Raw genomic sequence first — 18532 nt, 5'->3', positions numbered from 1 at the left:
AATATGCTATGTAAAGTCGGGATTAACAAATTGTTTATGCGGTAGAACAGTTTAGTTCACTATTTTCAAGGTAATTTTCGATTTTGCAATCGAATTGAGTTCAAACTATTTTTCACAAAGACACTGGTTGTTTCCGCCGCTAGGAAAAAATTATAACGCCTGCCGGAAAAAATTACTGTGTGTTGGAAGAAAAATTAATTTCGGAAGGCTTCATAGGTACACCGTAAATCTTTTTTTTTTTTAATGGAAAGTAGACTTCCTAAGCTTTAAAAAGAGACCAAATATAAATCTACACGTTGAATATTCCCGGACTTCAGATTTTTCGAGGATTATAAGTTCGCTTATAAAACAACTTAAAACTTTGAACTAAGTGACCGCGCGCAACCTCCCACAAAAACACGAATTTCAATCGTCCCGAAGAATTTGCTATGTAAAGTTGTGATATCAAATTCTTTATGCAGTAGAACAGTTTAGTTCACTATTTTCAAGATAATTTTCGCTTATGCAATCGAGTTCAAAGTATTTTTCGTAAATTACGGTAATTAATGAGTAGACATTTCTAAACAAACTGAACAGCGCGCGTGTATAGGTAAAATCGTTGCTCCTTGGCACATAGCGATTGCTATAACTAGTTAGATATATGTCAGTTTGGCGTGCAATTTCGTAATCCTGGATTCTGTTATGCCAGAAAAGTTCCAAACATTGGTAAAAATTAATCGAAATCAATAGGAAGGTGCAAAAAAGACTGTACTGTATCTATTTTTTTTAATCAAAAAAAGTAAATCAAGGGAAACCTTCAATTTAACTGATGAAGAAAAAAGTCTCATCAAACGGTTTACCAGGTGCTTCGTTCCAAAGGTTCTCGTCAAATTTATGTCCTTTCAAAGCCACGAAAGGATTTTGTCCCTCCCAGACTAAAATACTATCCCATGTAACCAACACGATAAAGGTAGAAAAACAATAAAATTTCTAATAAACGTGACTTCCAACTGAGCAAGCACAGAAACATCAGTTATAATTATAACGCAGAATGAGCTCATCCTCGAAGGCTTGTTTGAATTTCATATTTCGGTGTAATTTTACGAAAAGAACGACCTTTAAAACGTGTTGCATTTGTTTACCCTTGCCTACATACAACTTTTTTATTAACCCGCAGTAGAGGTAGTCAAGAGGACTACGGTGTCTTTATGTTTTGCAGTTAAATATATAAAAAAAAATGTTTATTACACGATACACACAATATTCTCCTTGAAATAAAAAAACGATTTTTTATTTAAAAAACAGGAAAAAAAAATCGACTAAGAAAAGTCGTGCGTCCAAGGACTGGTTTATTCTTAAAAACTGAACTCCGTAATATTGTGCAACAAATGAGAATATCAGGTAATTTAATGACATACATACATGTAGGCGCTAAAAGGCAAACATCACCAAAAAAAGGCATTCTTTCCTTTTGAATTACATTTTTAGTGCACAGGATGTGGCAACGAGAGGAATTACTCTAGAGCACTGCATTGGCATTAACCACAGGACCAATAAGTCGTACATTGGTGAAATGTACCCAGCACAATAATTAAAAAATTAATAGCATTTTTCCATGGTCCGATCCCGGCCTGTTTGATAAATTTCTTTTTCATGTCAGAATTCATAATATGCCTTCATGTGTGTAATGATTGGTTACCCCCCAAAATCTTGAAAAACAGTAACGCACCAGGTAGTTAAGGACACTCACTGGCCCGAACCTATTTGTATGCGTGTTGGTTATGTTTTTGATTTGGGTTTTTCAGAATAAAAGATTCAACCGATTTCTATGATTTCTGGCATCCTTAATAAATAATAATGGAACTAAATGTTATTTATTTTCTTGTAGGTATAAAAACCTTTGAGATATCGGCATATATTTAAAACCGCATTTTTACTTAAAACCGAAATAAATTCGAAATCACACGACAGATTTTTCCCTAACTTCAGCAAATAAGCCTCAGAGCTCTCTAGTTTTACATCTGCAAGTTGCTCTTCTTGTAGTGCTAACTATGTTCGCGGTAGGTTTCTGATTACTCTGTTTCTTGCAATAAAGCTTTAGGTAGGATTATCCTTTCAGATAGGAGATACTCTTTCGGCAGTCTTCCTCTATTTCTGCGTCAACTTTCACAAATGTGTTAGCGTAGAATTTTAAGGTTAAATTTGACCAACATTTTGTTCAGCGAGTTTTACGTGGGGGTCACGATTACCTTCAAACTCGCAGATGTAAAACTAGAGAGCTCTGAGGCTTATTTGCTGAAGTTAGGGAAAAATCTGTCGTGGGATTTAGAAGTTATTTACATTTTTCGTAAAAATGCGGTTTTAAATATACGCCGATATCTCAAAGGTTCTTATACCTAAAAGAAAAGAAATAACATTTTTTTAAAGTTCCATTATTACTTATTAAGGTCGCCATGCCAAAAATGGTAGAAATCGGTTGAATCTTTCATTCTAAAAAACGCAAATCAAAAACATAACCAACAAGCATATAAATAGTTTCGGGCCAAAATCAATTTTTCACGATAGAATTCTAGTCTTAAAGGCTAATATGTCGGTACGTCTTCACCTTTCTGAAAACTGAATAGTAAAATGAAAACATAATAAATGATAATACACAAGCGAGAATCGCTGTCTTAGAGGACAGTTGATTATTTGGCTTCGTTTTTGGTTTCTCTAAGACCCGCAAGGAAACGGCCACATCTATCTATCAATCAGCTACCTATATAACGAAAAAAGAAATTTTATATTTCCTTTAAAACGTGCATTCTGCCTGACTAAGCAAAAAGAAGTATTATTAAATCTTTTATATCTTACCTTTTTTACTTTACAAACAGACTTATAAGTTATTACTGCTGCCCCAGCCAGCACAAACCTAACACAAATAAGTAGTCCTAAGTAATTTAAATGGTACTTTAATATTTTTCTATCAAAAGAACAGGTGTTATAGTTGTAAGTGTTGCATTCAAAGCATTAACTGTTGCATTACTTTGTTTCATTACCCCTTCATGTGTTATTGTGCGTTCCTTTTTGTAATGATAAATGACTCTCCTTAGCAAAATTACTCTAAACTCATCATTTTGTCAAACGTCTTAGGCAAGACTTGTAAAAATGAAGTAATATTTGGTACAGTCTTAGTTGACAACTCAACTCATCTAGTCTACGTAAATATAGTAAAATCGGAAATAAAGTCTCAGGAAAATCATCTTTTTAGAAAAAAAAAACTTTTATTAGCTCGTGTACAAGTACAGTAAAAGCCCACATGTGAGAACCTAAAATTTAAGAAGCTATTAGGCTAAAATGTTTCTGGTAAATGACATTGCGAACTGAGCTATGAACTAGGAACATTCGAACTGCGAGTTTTGTGATAATTCGTGTAGTGTATATGAAGTGAGATTTGTCCTTATATAAGAGCCTGCAATCCTCGTGGTTGTAGTTTTACCGCCATGTTGCATGGAATGAGATTTGGTGATTAAAGCCTGATTTTTCCGGCAAACGTCTTCCTTAGTTCACTACAATTTAATCACCAATCTCAATGGACAAAGTACTCAGACCGGAGCGCTTGGAAACGGACCCTAACAGTGGCGAAGCTTCGAAAGAATGGCTACATTGGAAACGAACGTTCGATAACTTCTTGGCTGTCCTACCGCAGGATGACCTCGATAAGCTTTCGGTATTGGCGAACTTTGTGTCTCCCTCAATTTTTCAACACATCGGGGAGTGCACAGAGTATGAAGCAGCGGTGGGAATATTACAAGCACTTTTTGTGAAGCCTCGGAATGAAATATTTGCCCGCCATTTACTTGCGACGAGGTGCCAACAACCTCACGAAACGCTGGATGAATTTCTTCAATCTCTGAAGACACTTAGCAAGGATTGCAATTTCCAAAGTGTTACTGCCTCTAAATACCGCGAGGAAAGCATCCGGGACGCTTTCATTACTGGGCTACGTTCACCTTCGATACGCCAGAGGTTATTGGAGAACAATACGCTAGATTTAAAGACTATGTTTGATCAAGCACGGTCTCTAGAGTTGGCTATGCGTAATTCCGAATCCTACGCTAGTCCTCCTTTGTCTGTAAATGCAGCAGTTCCACTCACCGCTACGGAGGATCAGGAGCAGATAGATTCTGGCACACTAGCTGCAGTAGGATCAGATGCCTCTACTTGTTTCTTCTGTGGAAACAGTAACCACCCTCGTTCAAGATGTCCTGCCCGAGATGCAGTTTGCTCTAAATGTCAGAAAAAGGGCCATTTTGCAAAAGTTTGCCCTTCGAAGAAGATCAGCAAGAACAAAGTTTCGGCTGCAGCCTGGTCTCCCACACTTGCCACAGTGGGTGCCCCTGAATCCCTGTCAAAGTCTTTGGGAACTGTTACTGTCGAAGGTTTGGAAGTCAAAGCCCTATTTGACAGTGGCAGCACTGAAAGTTTTATTCATCCAAGGTTGGTGGAGAAGGCCGCTCTCACCATTCATCCTTCATCTGGTACAGTATCCATGGCTACCTCAGTGTCTAGTACTGTCAGTATCACTGGTACGTGTACCGCTAACCTCACCTACCAAGGACGTGAATATGCAGGTTACCGTCTGTCCGTCTTGCCTGGACTTTGTGCTGACCTAATCCTTGGTCTTGATTTCCAATCCCAGCATTCGAGTGTCACTTTCCATTACGGGGGCTCCGAACCACCTTTGGCCATCTGTGGTTTTAGCATGTTGAATATAGATCCACCTGAGCCGTTTGCGAATCTGGCGGCAAACTGCCATCCAATTGCGTCGAAGTCTCGAAGATATAGTCGGGAGGATTCCGCCTTTATTGATGAAGAAGTGAAACGACTACACAAAGAAGGCATCATAGAGCCGAGCCTTTCACCATGGCGTGCTCAGGTCGTTGTGACTAAGGATGAAAATCACAGGAAGAGGCTAGCAATCGACTACTCACAAACAATTACCCGATTCACACTTCTAGATGCTTTCCCATTGCCCAGAATAACCGACATGGTCAACAAGATCGCCCAGTACAGAGTCTTCAGCACCATTGATCTTCGAAGTGCGTATCATCAAGTGCCGCTCAATGAAGAAGACAAGCCTTACACAGCCTTTGAAGCTCGAGGCAACCTCTGTCAGTTCACTCGCCTGCCCCTCGGGGTTACCAATGGAGTAGCCTGTTTTCAGAGGGAGATGATGAAGTTTGTAGATGAGAATGGTCTTGAGGCGAGCTTCCCCTACCTTGACAACGTTACTATTTGCGGCAAGGACCAAGAGGATCATGACGCTAACTTGAAACAGTTGCTTGAAGCTGCTGAACGCAAGAACCTCTGTTATAACACTGAAAAGTGTATTTTTTCAACCCGGTGCCTTCCCATCTTTGGATACATCATCGAAGAGGGTACCATACGGCCAGATCCTGATCGTTTACGACCCCTTCGAGAACTCCCCATTCCACAAGACCCAAGGTCCATGAGCAGGTGTCTCGGATTATTCTCCTATTATTCACAATGGATCCCAAAGTTCTCGGATCGAATCAAGCCAATTGCCTCTTGCAAGACATTCCCTTTGCCCCCACCAGCTGTTGAAGCATTCGAGAGCCTCAAGAAGACGATAGAAGACGCTGTTGTCACTGCTATTGACGAGACTATTCCCTTTGAGGTTGAAACCGATGCTTCCGAGGTAGCATTAGGGGCCACTCTTAACCAGAATGGAAAACCTGTTGCCTTCTTCTCACGAACTCTTCAAGGCAGTGAACTGAAGCATGCATCCATAGAGAAGGAGGCCCAGGCCATAATAGAAGCGGTGAGGCATTGGAGACATTTCCTTGCTGGAAGGCACTTCATCCTGAAAACTGACCAGAAATCAGTGTCTTACATGTTCGACAAGCAACACCGAGGGAAGATAAAGAACGAGAAATTCCTGCGTTGGAGACTGGAACTCTCTTGCTTCAGCTTTGATATCGTCTATCGGCCAGGTAGAGATAATGTCCCAGCAGATACACTATCCAGGGCTATGTGTGCCATGGCCACTGAAGATTCCCTCTTCAAGCTTCATGAGGCTCTCTGCCATCCAGGCATCACCAGACTAAATCACTTCGTGAGAACCAAGAACTTACCCTACTCCCTTGAGGAGATTAAGAAGATGACAAGCCGGTGCCCTGTATGCTGTGAATGCAGACCTCAGTTCCATCGCCCAGAGAAGGTTCCCCTTATCAAAGCCACTCAGCCATTCGAGAGAATCAACATCGACTTCAAAGGCCCCCTTCCCACTAATAACGGAAACAAGTACTTCCTTATGGTTGTTGATGAGTACTCCAGGTTCCCGTTTGTTTTCCCATGCCCTGATGTGTCTACGAACGCAATTATTAAGTGCCTTACATCGCTGTTCTCACTTGTTGGAATGCCAGCATATGTCCATTCAGACCGCGGAGCTTCACTTATGAGCAGAGAGTTGCGCGAATTCCTGACTTCGAAAGGGGTGGCTTCAAGTCGAACTACCAGTTACAACCCAGAAGGAAATGGTCAAGCGGAGAGATGCAATGGTGTGATATGGAAAGCAGTTACTATGAGTTTGAAATCCAAGAACCTACCTCTCAGGAACTGGCAAGATGTCCTCCCGGATGTGCTACACTCCGTCCGCTCTCTTTTGTGTACTGCCACCAATGAAACTCCACATGAGCGATTCTTTGGTTTCTCACGCCGATCGTCCGCTGGCGCCTCCATTCCTACCTGGCTAGCGACACCTGGGCCACTGTACATGAAACGTCAGGTACGCACAAGCAAGATGGACCCTCTGGTGGAAGAGGTGGAACTACTCCAAGCAAACCCTCACTACGCGCATGTGCGTTATCCTGATGGTAGGGAGACAACAGTAGCCACGAAGCACCTTGCGCCGAAGGGCCAAGTTGTTGAGACCCAGCCAGCACCAGAATGTATTCCCGTGGAAGCAGAGAACTTGCCAGTTGACACATCTGTGGGCGTTTCGCTTGATGCAGAACCATCGTCTGCGCCCGAACCTCCACCTGAACCTCAACCTGAACTTACACCTGCACGGAATGTGGAACCTGCACCTGTTCGTCGCTCCAAACGAATTCGTCGTCCAGTAGTTAGACTCAATCTTTAAGGACAGGGTGAATGTGGTAAATGACATTGCGAACTGAGCTATGAACTAGGAACATTCGAACTGCGAGTTTTGTGATAATTCGTGTAGTGTATATGAAGTGAGATTTGTCCTTATATAAGAGCCTGCAATCCTCGTGGTTGTAGTTTTACCGCCATGTTGCATGGAATGAGATTTGGTGATTAAAGCCTGATTTTTCCGGCAAACGTCTTCCTTAGTTCACTACAGTGTTAATTAAACCCCCTTTTCATAAGGACCTTTTTAGCCTAAAATTTTCAATAGGTTCTTATTTTACACAAATGAAGGCAGAGAAGAAAATACAACCTGAAAAAATTAAGTCTAGGTTTCAGTCAGTAAGATTCAAACTGTAACAGAGCATTTTATGGATACTGCAGCATGAAAGACATGAATGCTGGCACTTTGGAGAGATAAAATTACTGCATGGTTTTTCATCTAAACTGTATTCTAAATAATTACCTAATACAGCAGCATATTCCATATCACATATGCCCTCTAGTAGTTGTTTGTGCTGATCGCTGGGCCCCCATCAAATTAAGAATTTAAGGTCTTTCGATATAGTTTTTCAGAGGCATTTTTAAAGTGATTTTATCCTTGTCTGATCGCTATAAAATTTTCACCAATGATTGACTATAGATTGAAATTTGTCAGAATGTAGGTTTGATAAAAGCCGAATTTTGTGTGATCTAGACCAGCTACTGAAAATCCAACACCTACATGTCTAAGTGCAACTTCATTCAAAATTTGGACTTTTAGCGCTTTTTTGTGTATCTCTGAAAGGACTCGAGCGAATTCTTTAAAAATCTCCTCACATAACATCTTTACAATGTATATAGTAATGTCTGAAACTTTCATTATGATTGATTCACTGCAACATCTTGAAATTTAAAGACAAATCTATTCCACGAACCGGTGAATGCGCACTACAACATTCACTGTTTTGACGTTGTGCTATTTTTTCCAAATTAATGTGGACAATACATATATCCATGACTAGTACATTTCAGTGTGAGTATTGTCCATGTTTTACATTCAAAAGATGCGATAAATTCAAACTAAAATGTACTCATGGAGATATGTATAGTGCGCTTTAATATTTTGGAAAAATTAGCATAACGATAAAAAAGTGAATGTTGTAACACAGATTTTTGAGAGGTTCGTAGGATAGGTTTGTCTTGAAATTTTAAGATGTTGCAGTGAATCAATCTCAATGAAAGTTTCAGACCTTATTATATACATTATGAAGATTATGTGAAGAGACTTTAAAAAAATTCGTTCGAGTCGTTTCAGAGATATACAAAAAAGCGCTAAAAGTCCAAATTTTGAATGAAGTTGCACTTATACAGGTGGTGACATGACGGGCTTTGCTCACCAAAAAAAATTATGCAAATTAGGCTAAGGGTAGATTGAATCTACCCATGGCTTATGATTAACTGAAACGGGAGATCACAATTCGCGCCTTCATACGACTGAGGTGTTACTTTGGAATCCTCGGTAATTATTTTTTTCGCACTTGCCGACATCCAAAAACACCCGACGTGGGAATCACGAGACGTGTAAATAAGACATTTCTTGACATAATAAAAAAGTTTTCCAGATACGGACGCGCATTTGTTGCCTTTACTCGCGTGGAGACACACGTCAACTGTTACTTCTCACGCGAAATAGTATTCAAGGCATGGCTCTACTGTAAAAAAACCCAGCTCCTTATTGATCGCACAACCATAATTATAAAAGGCGATAGCAAGGAAAATAACTATCACTCGAATGGGATAATCGAAGATCAAGAACCAAACCTTAACGAGAGCGGGGTTTATATCTGTTACTAAAGAGAAAATGGAAATGAAACATAAACCCTTTGCCGACTCAGAAAATATTACGAGAAGCTAAAGTTTACCACCCGAGAAACATTTTAATGACGGCCTATAATCTCTTCTTACGGGAGGAATGAAATTATTTGCAATTATGTCGATCTAAAAGTATACTATCTTCTGTCTATTACTGTGTAGTCGGCAGGAACATTACACAAAACGGCGTCAGCAACGCGGTTCGATGTGATAAATTAAGTTCATTTACTTACCTGTGATAAATTAATGTTTACTCAATGAGAATGATTTAATCCCAGAGAAACTACGATTCCCGAAACAGGAGCATTTGGAATTCTTGGACATCAGTAACTACAACCGACTTATAACAGCTTCATTTTGATAGCGACTTGATTCTGAAATAATAAACCGTGAGATCTAACGCAAAGCTCAAAGGGCACGGCAAAGGGAAGGCAACCAGAGGGTTTGAAGTAATCTGGTGGCCCAATCTTTTCTCCGGCACTAGCCACAGCTGTAGCCACGGGAAGTTAACCCTAAGATTCTATTTTGCTAAAGTAATGCTTTGATTTATTTAACGTACGATAATTGACTCGGTTGTGTTTTACAAACACATTTTTTTGCAACCCAAGCTTCTTAATTAAGCCAGAGAAGAGAAATTTTTGTCGTCGATTTTCATTGACAAAATCATTTGTAAGAACTAATAGACATGTGAGTGTTATAACTTTTCATTTGCCGTTTTACAGTACGGATAGCTCTGTAACAAGCAGCAAGATAATTTCATTTTTACATACATATATTAGCATCGTTTGAAATTAACGAATCATACTAATAATAAAAACGTTTTGATGGTGCTTTCATGATTTTGGTTAAAAGAATTTTGTCACACTGTCGCTGAAAGTTTATCGCAGTACCCAAGCAATAATTGTAACTAAAGTAAATTCTATGTGAATTTCTGAAAGAAAACTAAAGCAAAGCAGACATGTACACTCCATCACCTGCTGCAAGTTATAGCCCTGTATCAAAGAAAAATAATTTGAAATCACTCAATAATGATGTTGATAATAATAGCAATAACAATAATAATAATAATCCGTCATCAGGTAACAATAGCCCATAAATGAACTGACCACCCAAGAGAAACAGAACCAGTTAGTACAAAATGAAAATGATGAAAATTAGGTCCTGTCATCAGATAACAACAGCCCACAAATGAACTCACTACCCAAGAGAAACAGAACCAGTTAGTACAAAATGAAAATGATGAAAATTAGGTCCTGTCATCAGATAACAACAGTCCACAAATGAACTGACTACCCAAGAGAAACAGAACCAGTTAGTACAAAATGAAAATGATGAAAATTAGGTCCTGTCATCAGATAACAACAGCCCACAAATGAACTGACTACCCAAGAGAAACAGAACCAGTTAGTACAAAATGAAAATGATGAAAATTAGGTCCTGTCATCAGATAACAAAAGCCCACAAATGAACTGACTACCCAAGAGAAACAGAACCAGTTAGTATAAAATGAAAATGATGAAAATTAGGTCCTGTCATCAGATAACAACAGCCCACAAATGAACTGACTACCCAAGAGAAACAGAACCAGTTAGTACAAAATGAAAATGATGAAAATTAGGTCCTGTCATCAGATAACAACAGTCCACAAATGAACAGACTACCCAAGAGAAACAGAACCAGTTAGTACGAAATGAAAATGATGAAAATTAGGTCCTGTCATCAGATAACAACAGCCCACAAATGAACTGACTACCCAAGAGAAACAGAACCAGTTAGTATAAAATGAAAATGATGAAAATTAGGTCCTGTCATCAGATAACAACAGCCCACAAATGAACTGACTACCCAAGAGAAACAGAACCAGTTAGTACAAAATGAAAATGATGAAAATTAGGTCCTGTCATCAGATAACAACAGTCCACAAATGAACAGACTACCCAAGAGAAACAGAACCAGTTAGTACGAAATGAAAATGATGAAAATTAGGTCCTGTCATCAGATAACAACAGCCCACAAATGAACTCACTACCCAAGAGAAACAGAACCAGTTAGTACGAAATGAAAAAAAATTATGATAAAAATTAGGTCCTGTCATCAGATAACAACAGCCCACAAATGAACTCACTACCCAAGAGAAACAGAACCAGTTAGTACAAAATGAAAATGATGAAAATTAGGTCCTGTCATCAGATAACAACAGTCCACAAATGAACTGACTACCCAAGAGAAACAGAACCAGTTAGTACAAAATGAAAATGATGAAAATTAGGTCCTGTCATCAGATAACAACATCCCACAAATGAACTGACTACCCAAGAGAAACAGAACCAGTTAGTACAAAATGAAAATGATGAAAATTAGGTCCTGTCATCAGATAACAACAGCCCACAAATGAACTGACTACCCAAGAGAAACAGAACCAGTTAGTACAAAATAAAAATGATGAAAATTAGGTCCTGTCATCAGATAACAACAGCCCACAAATGAACTGACTACCCAAGAGAAACAGAACCAGTTAGTATAAAATGAAAATTAGGTCCTGTCATCAGATAACAACAGCCCACAAATGAACTGACTACCCAAGAGAAACAGAACCAGTTAGTACGAAATGAAAATGATGAAAATTAGGTCCTGTCATCAGATAACAACAGTCCACAAATGAACAGACTACCCAAGAGAAACAGAACCAGTTAGTATAAAATGAAAATTAGGTCCTGTCATCAGATAACAACAGCCCACAAATGAACTGACTACCCAAGAGAAACAGAACCAGTTAGTACGAAATGAAAATGATGAAAATTAGGTCCTGTCATCAGATAACAACAGTCCACAAATGAACAGACTACCCAAGAGAAACAGAACCAGTTAGTACGAAATGAAAATGATGAAAATTAGGTCCTGTCATCAGATAACAACAGCCCACAAATGAACTGACTACCCAAGAGAAACAGAACCAGTTAGTACGAAATGAAAAAAAATTATGATAAAAATTAGGTCCTGTCATCAGATAACAACAGTCCACAAATGAACTCACTACCCAAGAGAAACAGAACCAGTTAGTACAAAATGAAAATGATGAAAATTAGGTCCTGTCATCAGATAACAACAGCCCACAAATGAACTGACTACCCAAGAGAAACAGAACCAGTTAGTACGAAATGAAAATGATGAAAATTAGGTCCTGTCATCAGATAACAACAGTCCACAAATGAACAGACTACCCAAGAGAAACAGAACCAGTTAGTACAAAATGAAAATGATGAAAATTAGGTCCTGTCATCAGATAACAACAGTCCACAAATGAACAGACTACCCAAGAGAAACAGAACCAGTTAGTACGAAATGAAAATGATGAAAATTAGGTCCTGTCATCAGATAACAACAGTCCACAAATGAACTGACTACCCAAGAGAAACAAAACCAGTTAGTACAAAATAATAATGATAAAAATTAGATTTTGCCCTTAGATAACAAAAGCCCATAAATAAACTGACTACCCAAGAGAAACAGAATAATAAAGCTAAATGTTTTCTTTAAACTGAAGTGACGAGAAAACAGAAATACCTCACTGTATTGGGAATAATTTGACTAAAAACAAACTTACCTCAAGTCTAATATCACTAATATGTAACTTAAGTCCGTTTTAGTCTGACCTCTACCTTAAAGAAAAACAGAATTTACAAGGCCATCCGGTGGAATGCTTTTCTGGCGAAGAAGACCAGTGATCAAACGCACGTGGAAGCGACGTAGACAGTACCTGGCATCATGTTGAATTCCACTACGGCATCATGAGGCCGATTTGGCGGGTTCAAGTTCCCGCGTTGCCACGTCTTTCAGGAAATCTCCTAAATATTTCATTTTTGGAGAAACCCGTCGGACGGACTCCACATATTTCTTTTTTGAGTGCATGCCAATGCTTTTGGGGGTTGTAACCCTCGACAGACTCGAAATGGGAAACGAAGACTCATACCGTCGACGGTCGCCTTCACTTCAAATGGTTTCGAAATCAAAACCACAGCGCTTTTGAACTTTGAAAGTCTAAGGTAGAATATTAATTAATTAGTAAGAATTTAACTCGTTTACATCGCATGATCGCTGCCTGACCCTCAAAAACAAAAAAAATCGTACATGTAGTACGCTGCCGTCCATTCATTTGAGCGGCACTGGAAACAAGTTTTTGCGGCGCTTTGTCACACACGTCACGTCATGTTTCTGACTCGGGCACTCGAGTATTTAATATTTCCACATGAAATATGGGTTGCTCCTTCAAAAATTTTATCAAAGTGACAAAGGAAACATAAAATGCTTTAACGTAATGTCTTTTAAGCCTGGCGTGCCCCGTCTAAATCACCGGCAGTCCGATCTGGATTTGTTTATCGGTTTTACAGACAAACAGTAAGTCTAAATTCATGTAAATTACTTTCTACGAGTAGATGAAGCGAGCTTTTATTTTTAAGAAGGTACATTTCGAATGATCAAAATCTTTTTCATTTTAAACAGAAAGGTCACGCCGCAAAAAAACCGTTGCGTGGGATGCTGGCTCCTCGCCTCTTGCCTCGCGCTCAAATGACGCGTCTCTCGCGGATACTTATTGGTTTACTTATTATGTTCCGGTCTTAATTAATTTTATGACACCAAGCAAACACCTTTCTATCGCGTACCAGGGCATCAATTTACGGCGCCTGCTGAGATTTTTTTTCTTGAGCAAAGCTCCTCATGAAACGGGTTAGTTTTCAAGATCGCAAGAACGAAAATACACCAAAATTTCTTAGCATCAAAATATGATAAAAGAATAATTTGAGTCATTTATAACGTTTTTATGAAATACTGTAATCTATCACGGCTATTGAAAATTTAAGGTTTGAAATATATTTTCGTTTTAGTCGGAATTCAAACATACAGAATTTTTTACTTCTTACGGAGATTGTTTGCTAAACATCAAACTTTAAGTTCCTAGTGTTGGATTTTCAGTAGCTGGTCTAGATCACACAAAATTCGGCTTTTATCAATTTCAAAGTTTTTGTTTATTGCTGTCATACTAATATCGATTCTACTTAAAACTACATTTTCACAAATTTCAATCCATATCCAACTTACTGGTGACAATTTTGTAGCGATCGCCACTTTGAAGGCGAATGAAAAATATCGGTATGGCCTCTGCAAAACTGTATCGAAACACCTTAAGAACCTAAGTAGCCTAAAATCCCACTACATACCATTTCTATAAGAACCTATTTAGGCTAAGTTGGAAAAATCTAGGTTCTTTTACATGGGTTTTTACTGTACTATAGCTTACTAAAATCTCGCGTACGTAGTCTTTTTCTAATCACTGATCTAAAAACGGGAAGAGTAAACTTACATATATATTTGCAAGAAGAGAGGTACTGAAAATCTTTTAGGTTACAAACAGTCCCATTTTTTTTCCAAAACTGTGTGCAGGTTGTTCCTACCACAGTTTTAGCTGCCAACACTCTTACACAAGCAAACACTTCGATCTAAGAAAGGCGAATGGGTACCAGATGAGCGTAAGTACTTCTTACACAAAGAGAGGAGAGTTAAATGGCTTTTGACACGTACAAAAACGGTATAACGCTGAAGGAAGTTTGTTCAGTAGCAATTACATCTTATTTCTTTAAATTTTCAGTTTTTCCGCTCAATTTCCAAGTGGGACTTTATTTACGTTAACAATATTAAACGGCAAGGTGACTTGGGGGTACTTCTTCTCCGTTATATTGATACCTAGGCGCATTTCCGCATAAAAGAATCTTTCTTAGTGTACTCTTCAAAACAAGAATTTCAATCAAACTAGGCTGAATATGAGAATATCATTTTGCCATTTTATAATTAACTGGTAGAATAGGTACAAGCGTTTTGGAAAATGTAGCCGACAAAGATAGCTTTTGGTCAACGGGAATCAAAAGACAACAGCTGATTAAACCAGTCATTGCTTTTATTGTCCGCCCCGCAAACAATCCCAAAAATCTTTGCAATGAAAGCTTGTTCTTTTTATATAGTCTATATGGAGTGGGAAATAGTAGTTAAGTAACTAGTTATGGACGGTGAAAATGATAACTTCGTGGTAGAATAAAGCAGATTCATGCAGTGCTGATACAAAAAACAGTCCGGCTCACAAATAACGGTGACAGCCAAACGCAGCACAAGGTCCCAATAGAAGTATAAAACGTTTCTTTTTGGAAAGCCTGCGCAACACAGATCCTAGTCCTCTATTTTTTAATAAATTTCGATCAATAAAAGTTAATTTTTTAAAGTCCTGACCGTTGAGATGACAGGGAAATGAAATTTTAGGTGGATGATCAAAAATCGAAAATACCACTTGCCAGAGAAAAAACTTTGAACAAAATCAGTCTGGCTCTGTTGCGATTCCAGTCAATTTAGATCGGAAGTAAAAGCCCGGATGAAGAAAGGCTTAATGTTCATATAACCATGAGTGGCTATCATGGAAGGGTCACTTTCAAGCCATCCAAGTGGTTATTGCAAAGATTAGAATATCGCAACCTTCGTCATATTGACTTCGTCATATTAACGATGATCCTAATAAATTACTTACGCCAAGATAATAATCTATTGGATAATATGCAGGGTTAATGTACTTAGTTTCGACTTTCTCAAAACTTCTTTCTCCTGTAACCGTTTTTAACGCCTGAAACAGCATCAGGCTGCGGTCAGGTATTGACTAGACAAGAGTACATATTAGAAAAAGCTGTTAAGATTTATCTAACTTTGCACTGCTCTAGGTGAGGTGTATTAATCTCTTAGGACCAAAAAAAAATTCATTATGATCCTCCTTTGGAAAATTATATTGCTCCTGCCAGTCATTTTATTGACTTATGGGAAGTCCGCCTGCCTCCCTGCAATTTAAAATACGCATAGCACAGAATCCAGCAACGGAGACATCTAGATCAGGTATTCTCAATCTTAATTACCACGTTAATATCAGCGTTTTGATAAAAACGTTTTTTTTTGCAAGCTCAATCAAATGTTCTCTAGCATACCGTACGGAGAGCGGTAGCTGAGTATAAACCTGTACTTTTTCGTGATTAAAGTTCAGAACCAGAAAGGCCTTACAGCAAAATCGGAGTACAGTGATTCATGGAAATTCGGAAGGGAATCCTCTATAATCCTTTTAGTTTCTTAATTCATTCTTGTCCTTCCCTACATAATCAAAAGCCAAACTGAGACAAATGACATCAAACTGTTAAGTAGTTCAAGGACGTTTTGTTTACGTTTTTGCTTTGTTTTCGCAACCGATTATTATAAGTAATTTCGCCGACAAGATGCCTTACTTCAAAATATCATGTAGTTTTAAACTCAAATAATAGGTGTGGCTAAACAAGACTATTCACCCGAGCTCCCTTAGTTAGTGCTTAGAGCTTTTGTGCTGGGTTTCGATCTTAGATTTATTTACATCATGAATTGAACAAAAGTTGAAGATGGAAAGATTCATAATCGGTTTTCATATTTGCTTAATAATTTAATCTTCAGTACTTTCTTAAAGGAGGAAAGGAATTGAGAGTTGATGACCTCGTTGTCAAGTGAATTTTAATTCAAGGACCTCTTTAAGTATTTTAAAAAATACTTAAAGAGGTCCTTGAAAACAAGGCGAGAACTTCTTAGTGTTTGTTCGACAATAGATGTGTATGGTTATAAGTTTACAAACTGCCCAGGCACGGGGAAGAAAAACTTGGGCCTGATTTCTGACAAAACTCCCAGTAAATATAAAATAATATAATGAAAGGGTATGTAACCTCAGTCTGCAATTCTAAAACTCACTTTTAAATTCACTTTTTACTTGATTGCCCGAGCTATTCTTCCGTAAGAGACACGTTTTTTAATAAAATGGAACCCAGTATTCAATTTCCACGACTATTAGTTTGTGTGCAATAACTTTGTGGGATTTTACGGATACCCTTTCTCTACAAAACTTTATGAAATTTGTCTATACATAGTCTGTTCCAAGCGTTCAGACGACGTGAGCAGTGGGGAAGAGCGAAGGTATCCTCTTATATATCTCCCATGGCTTCCTCTTTCCGTCTTTATTATTGTTTTTTCCCGCTCTCTAATTTCGCGCCCTACTCCACTATCTGAGGCCTGCCTGGAACAGGCTAGTGTACATACAATAACACCAAATGTTAAGTAATGACATCAACATTTTCTGACGCCTATCATGCATACTTTTTTATTTCAAGCTTTGGATTTCCACATCTTTGAGGAATTGAAAGTTGAAATAAGATTCCCAATATCTCAAATATGCGCCTCCTGCCTTCGAATAGGAAAACAAAAGCACAATTCAGTGCTTGATAGCGGCGTAATACATCGACCAATTAGAGACCATTCAATTGTTTTTGTCAAGGTCAAGGTTAAGAAACCCAAGATTACCCCTCAGTACATTACCACTCGAAGTTACAAGAAGTATAATGTGGATCTCTCTGTCACGGATCTAGATAAGGAAGCGGATTCCCTGCTCACTATCTTCGATCAAACCGATGTAGACTCTAAGCTCAATATTTTAAATGACACTTTGCAGTCTGTCCTGAGCTTACACGCTCCCGTGAAACAAATTAAACTTCGGAGTAGACCCTGCCCCTTTGTGAACCAGGAAATCAAGGATCTTATGAGATCACGAGATCTCCTCCTGAAGCAATTCATACAGTCTCGCCAAGACACCGAGTGGATAAATTTCAAACATTCCCGTGACTTGGTCAGGAAAAAGCTACAAGAAGCTGAAAGAGATCACACCTTTGAAGAGGTCACAGCTAATAAAAACAACTCTGGCTCACTCTGGAAAATTAATAATCGCGCCATCCCCTCCAAAGATAAGCAGAGACCAGCCTTTACAAAGGATGTGGCAGTCTTAACCAACGAATTCAATCAGTTTTTTGCTAAAGTCGGCTTAAATGCCGCTGACGCAGCACAGCGCTTGAGGGAAGAACATAACATCATAGTCCGAGATTTTTCATCCGAAACTGGCATAGACACTACCTCTATGGAATCATTCAATTTAAGGTCAGTGTCACGTGAAGAGGTTCGCCGAATTGTAACATCTCTCCCAACGAATAAATCTCCGGGAACTGACAAGATCAGCGCTCGTGTACTAAAAGACTGTCTCCCTGTCATATTGGGCCCTCTTAATGACATCATCAATTGTTCTATCCTTACTAGCACATTTCCTGACAACTGGAAAGAGGCTGAGGTGATTCCTGTTCTTAAAGACGGTGACCATGAAAAAGCTGCCAACAACAGACCGTTATCTCTGCTAGCCGTAGCTTCAAAGGTCCTCGAAAGGATTGTTTTAAACCAGTTCAGCGCCTATCTCACAAAAAACAACCGCCTTACCTCACACCAAAGCGGCAATAAAAAAGCTCATTCTACAGAGACCTTAAACATCCTGCTCACGGATAAGATACTCGAAGCAATGGATAAAAAGCAGATAACAGCACTAGTACTATTAGATCTATCCAAAGCCTTTGACAGTATTGACCATGCAAGGTTGCTCCATCTTAGGAGCCTCACCTTCTACTGTCAAATG

General features: G+C 38.7%; 1 protein-coding gene across 1 annotated transcript in view; it reads left to right on the top strand.

Moving 5' to 3' along the window:
• Window positions 1-18532, top strand: part of LOC140942370 (uncharacterized) — a 333944-nt gene that overhangs the window by 142809 nt on the left and 172603 nt on the right. The window lies entirely within an intron of this gene.

This window comes from Porites lutea, chromosome 6 (assembly GCF_958299795.1).
Source record: "Porites lutea chromosome 6, jaPorLute2.1, whole genome shotgun sequence".
Lineage (NCBI taxonomy): Eukaryota > Metazoa > Cnidaria > Anthozoa > Scleractinia > Poritidae > Porites > Porites lutea.
This window is presented reverse-complemented; position numbering and strand designations above follow the sequence as displayed.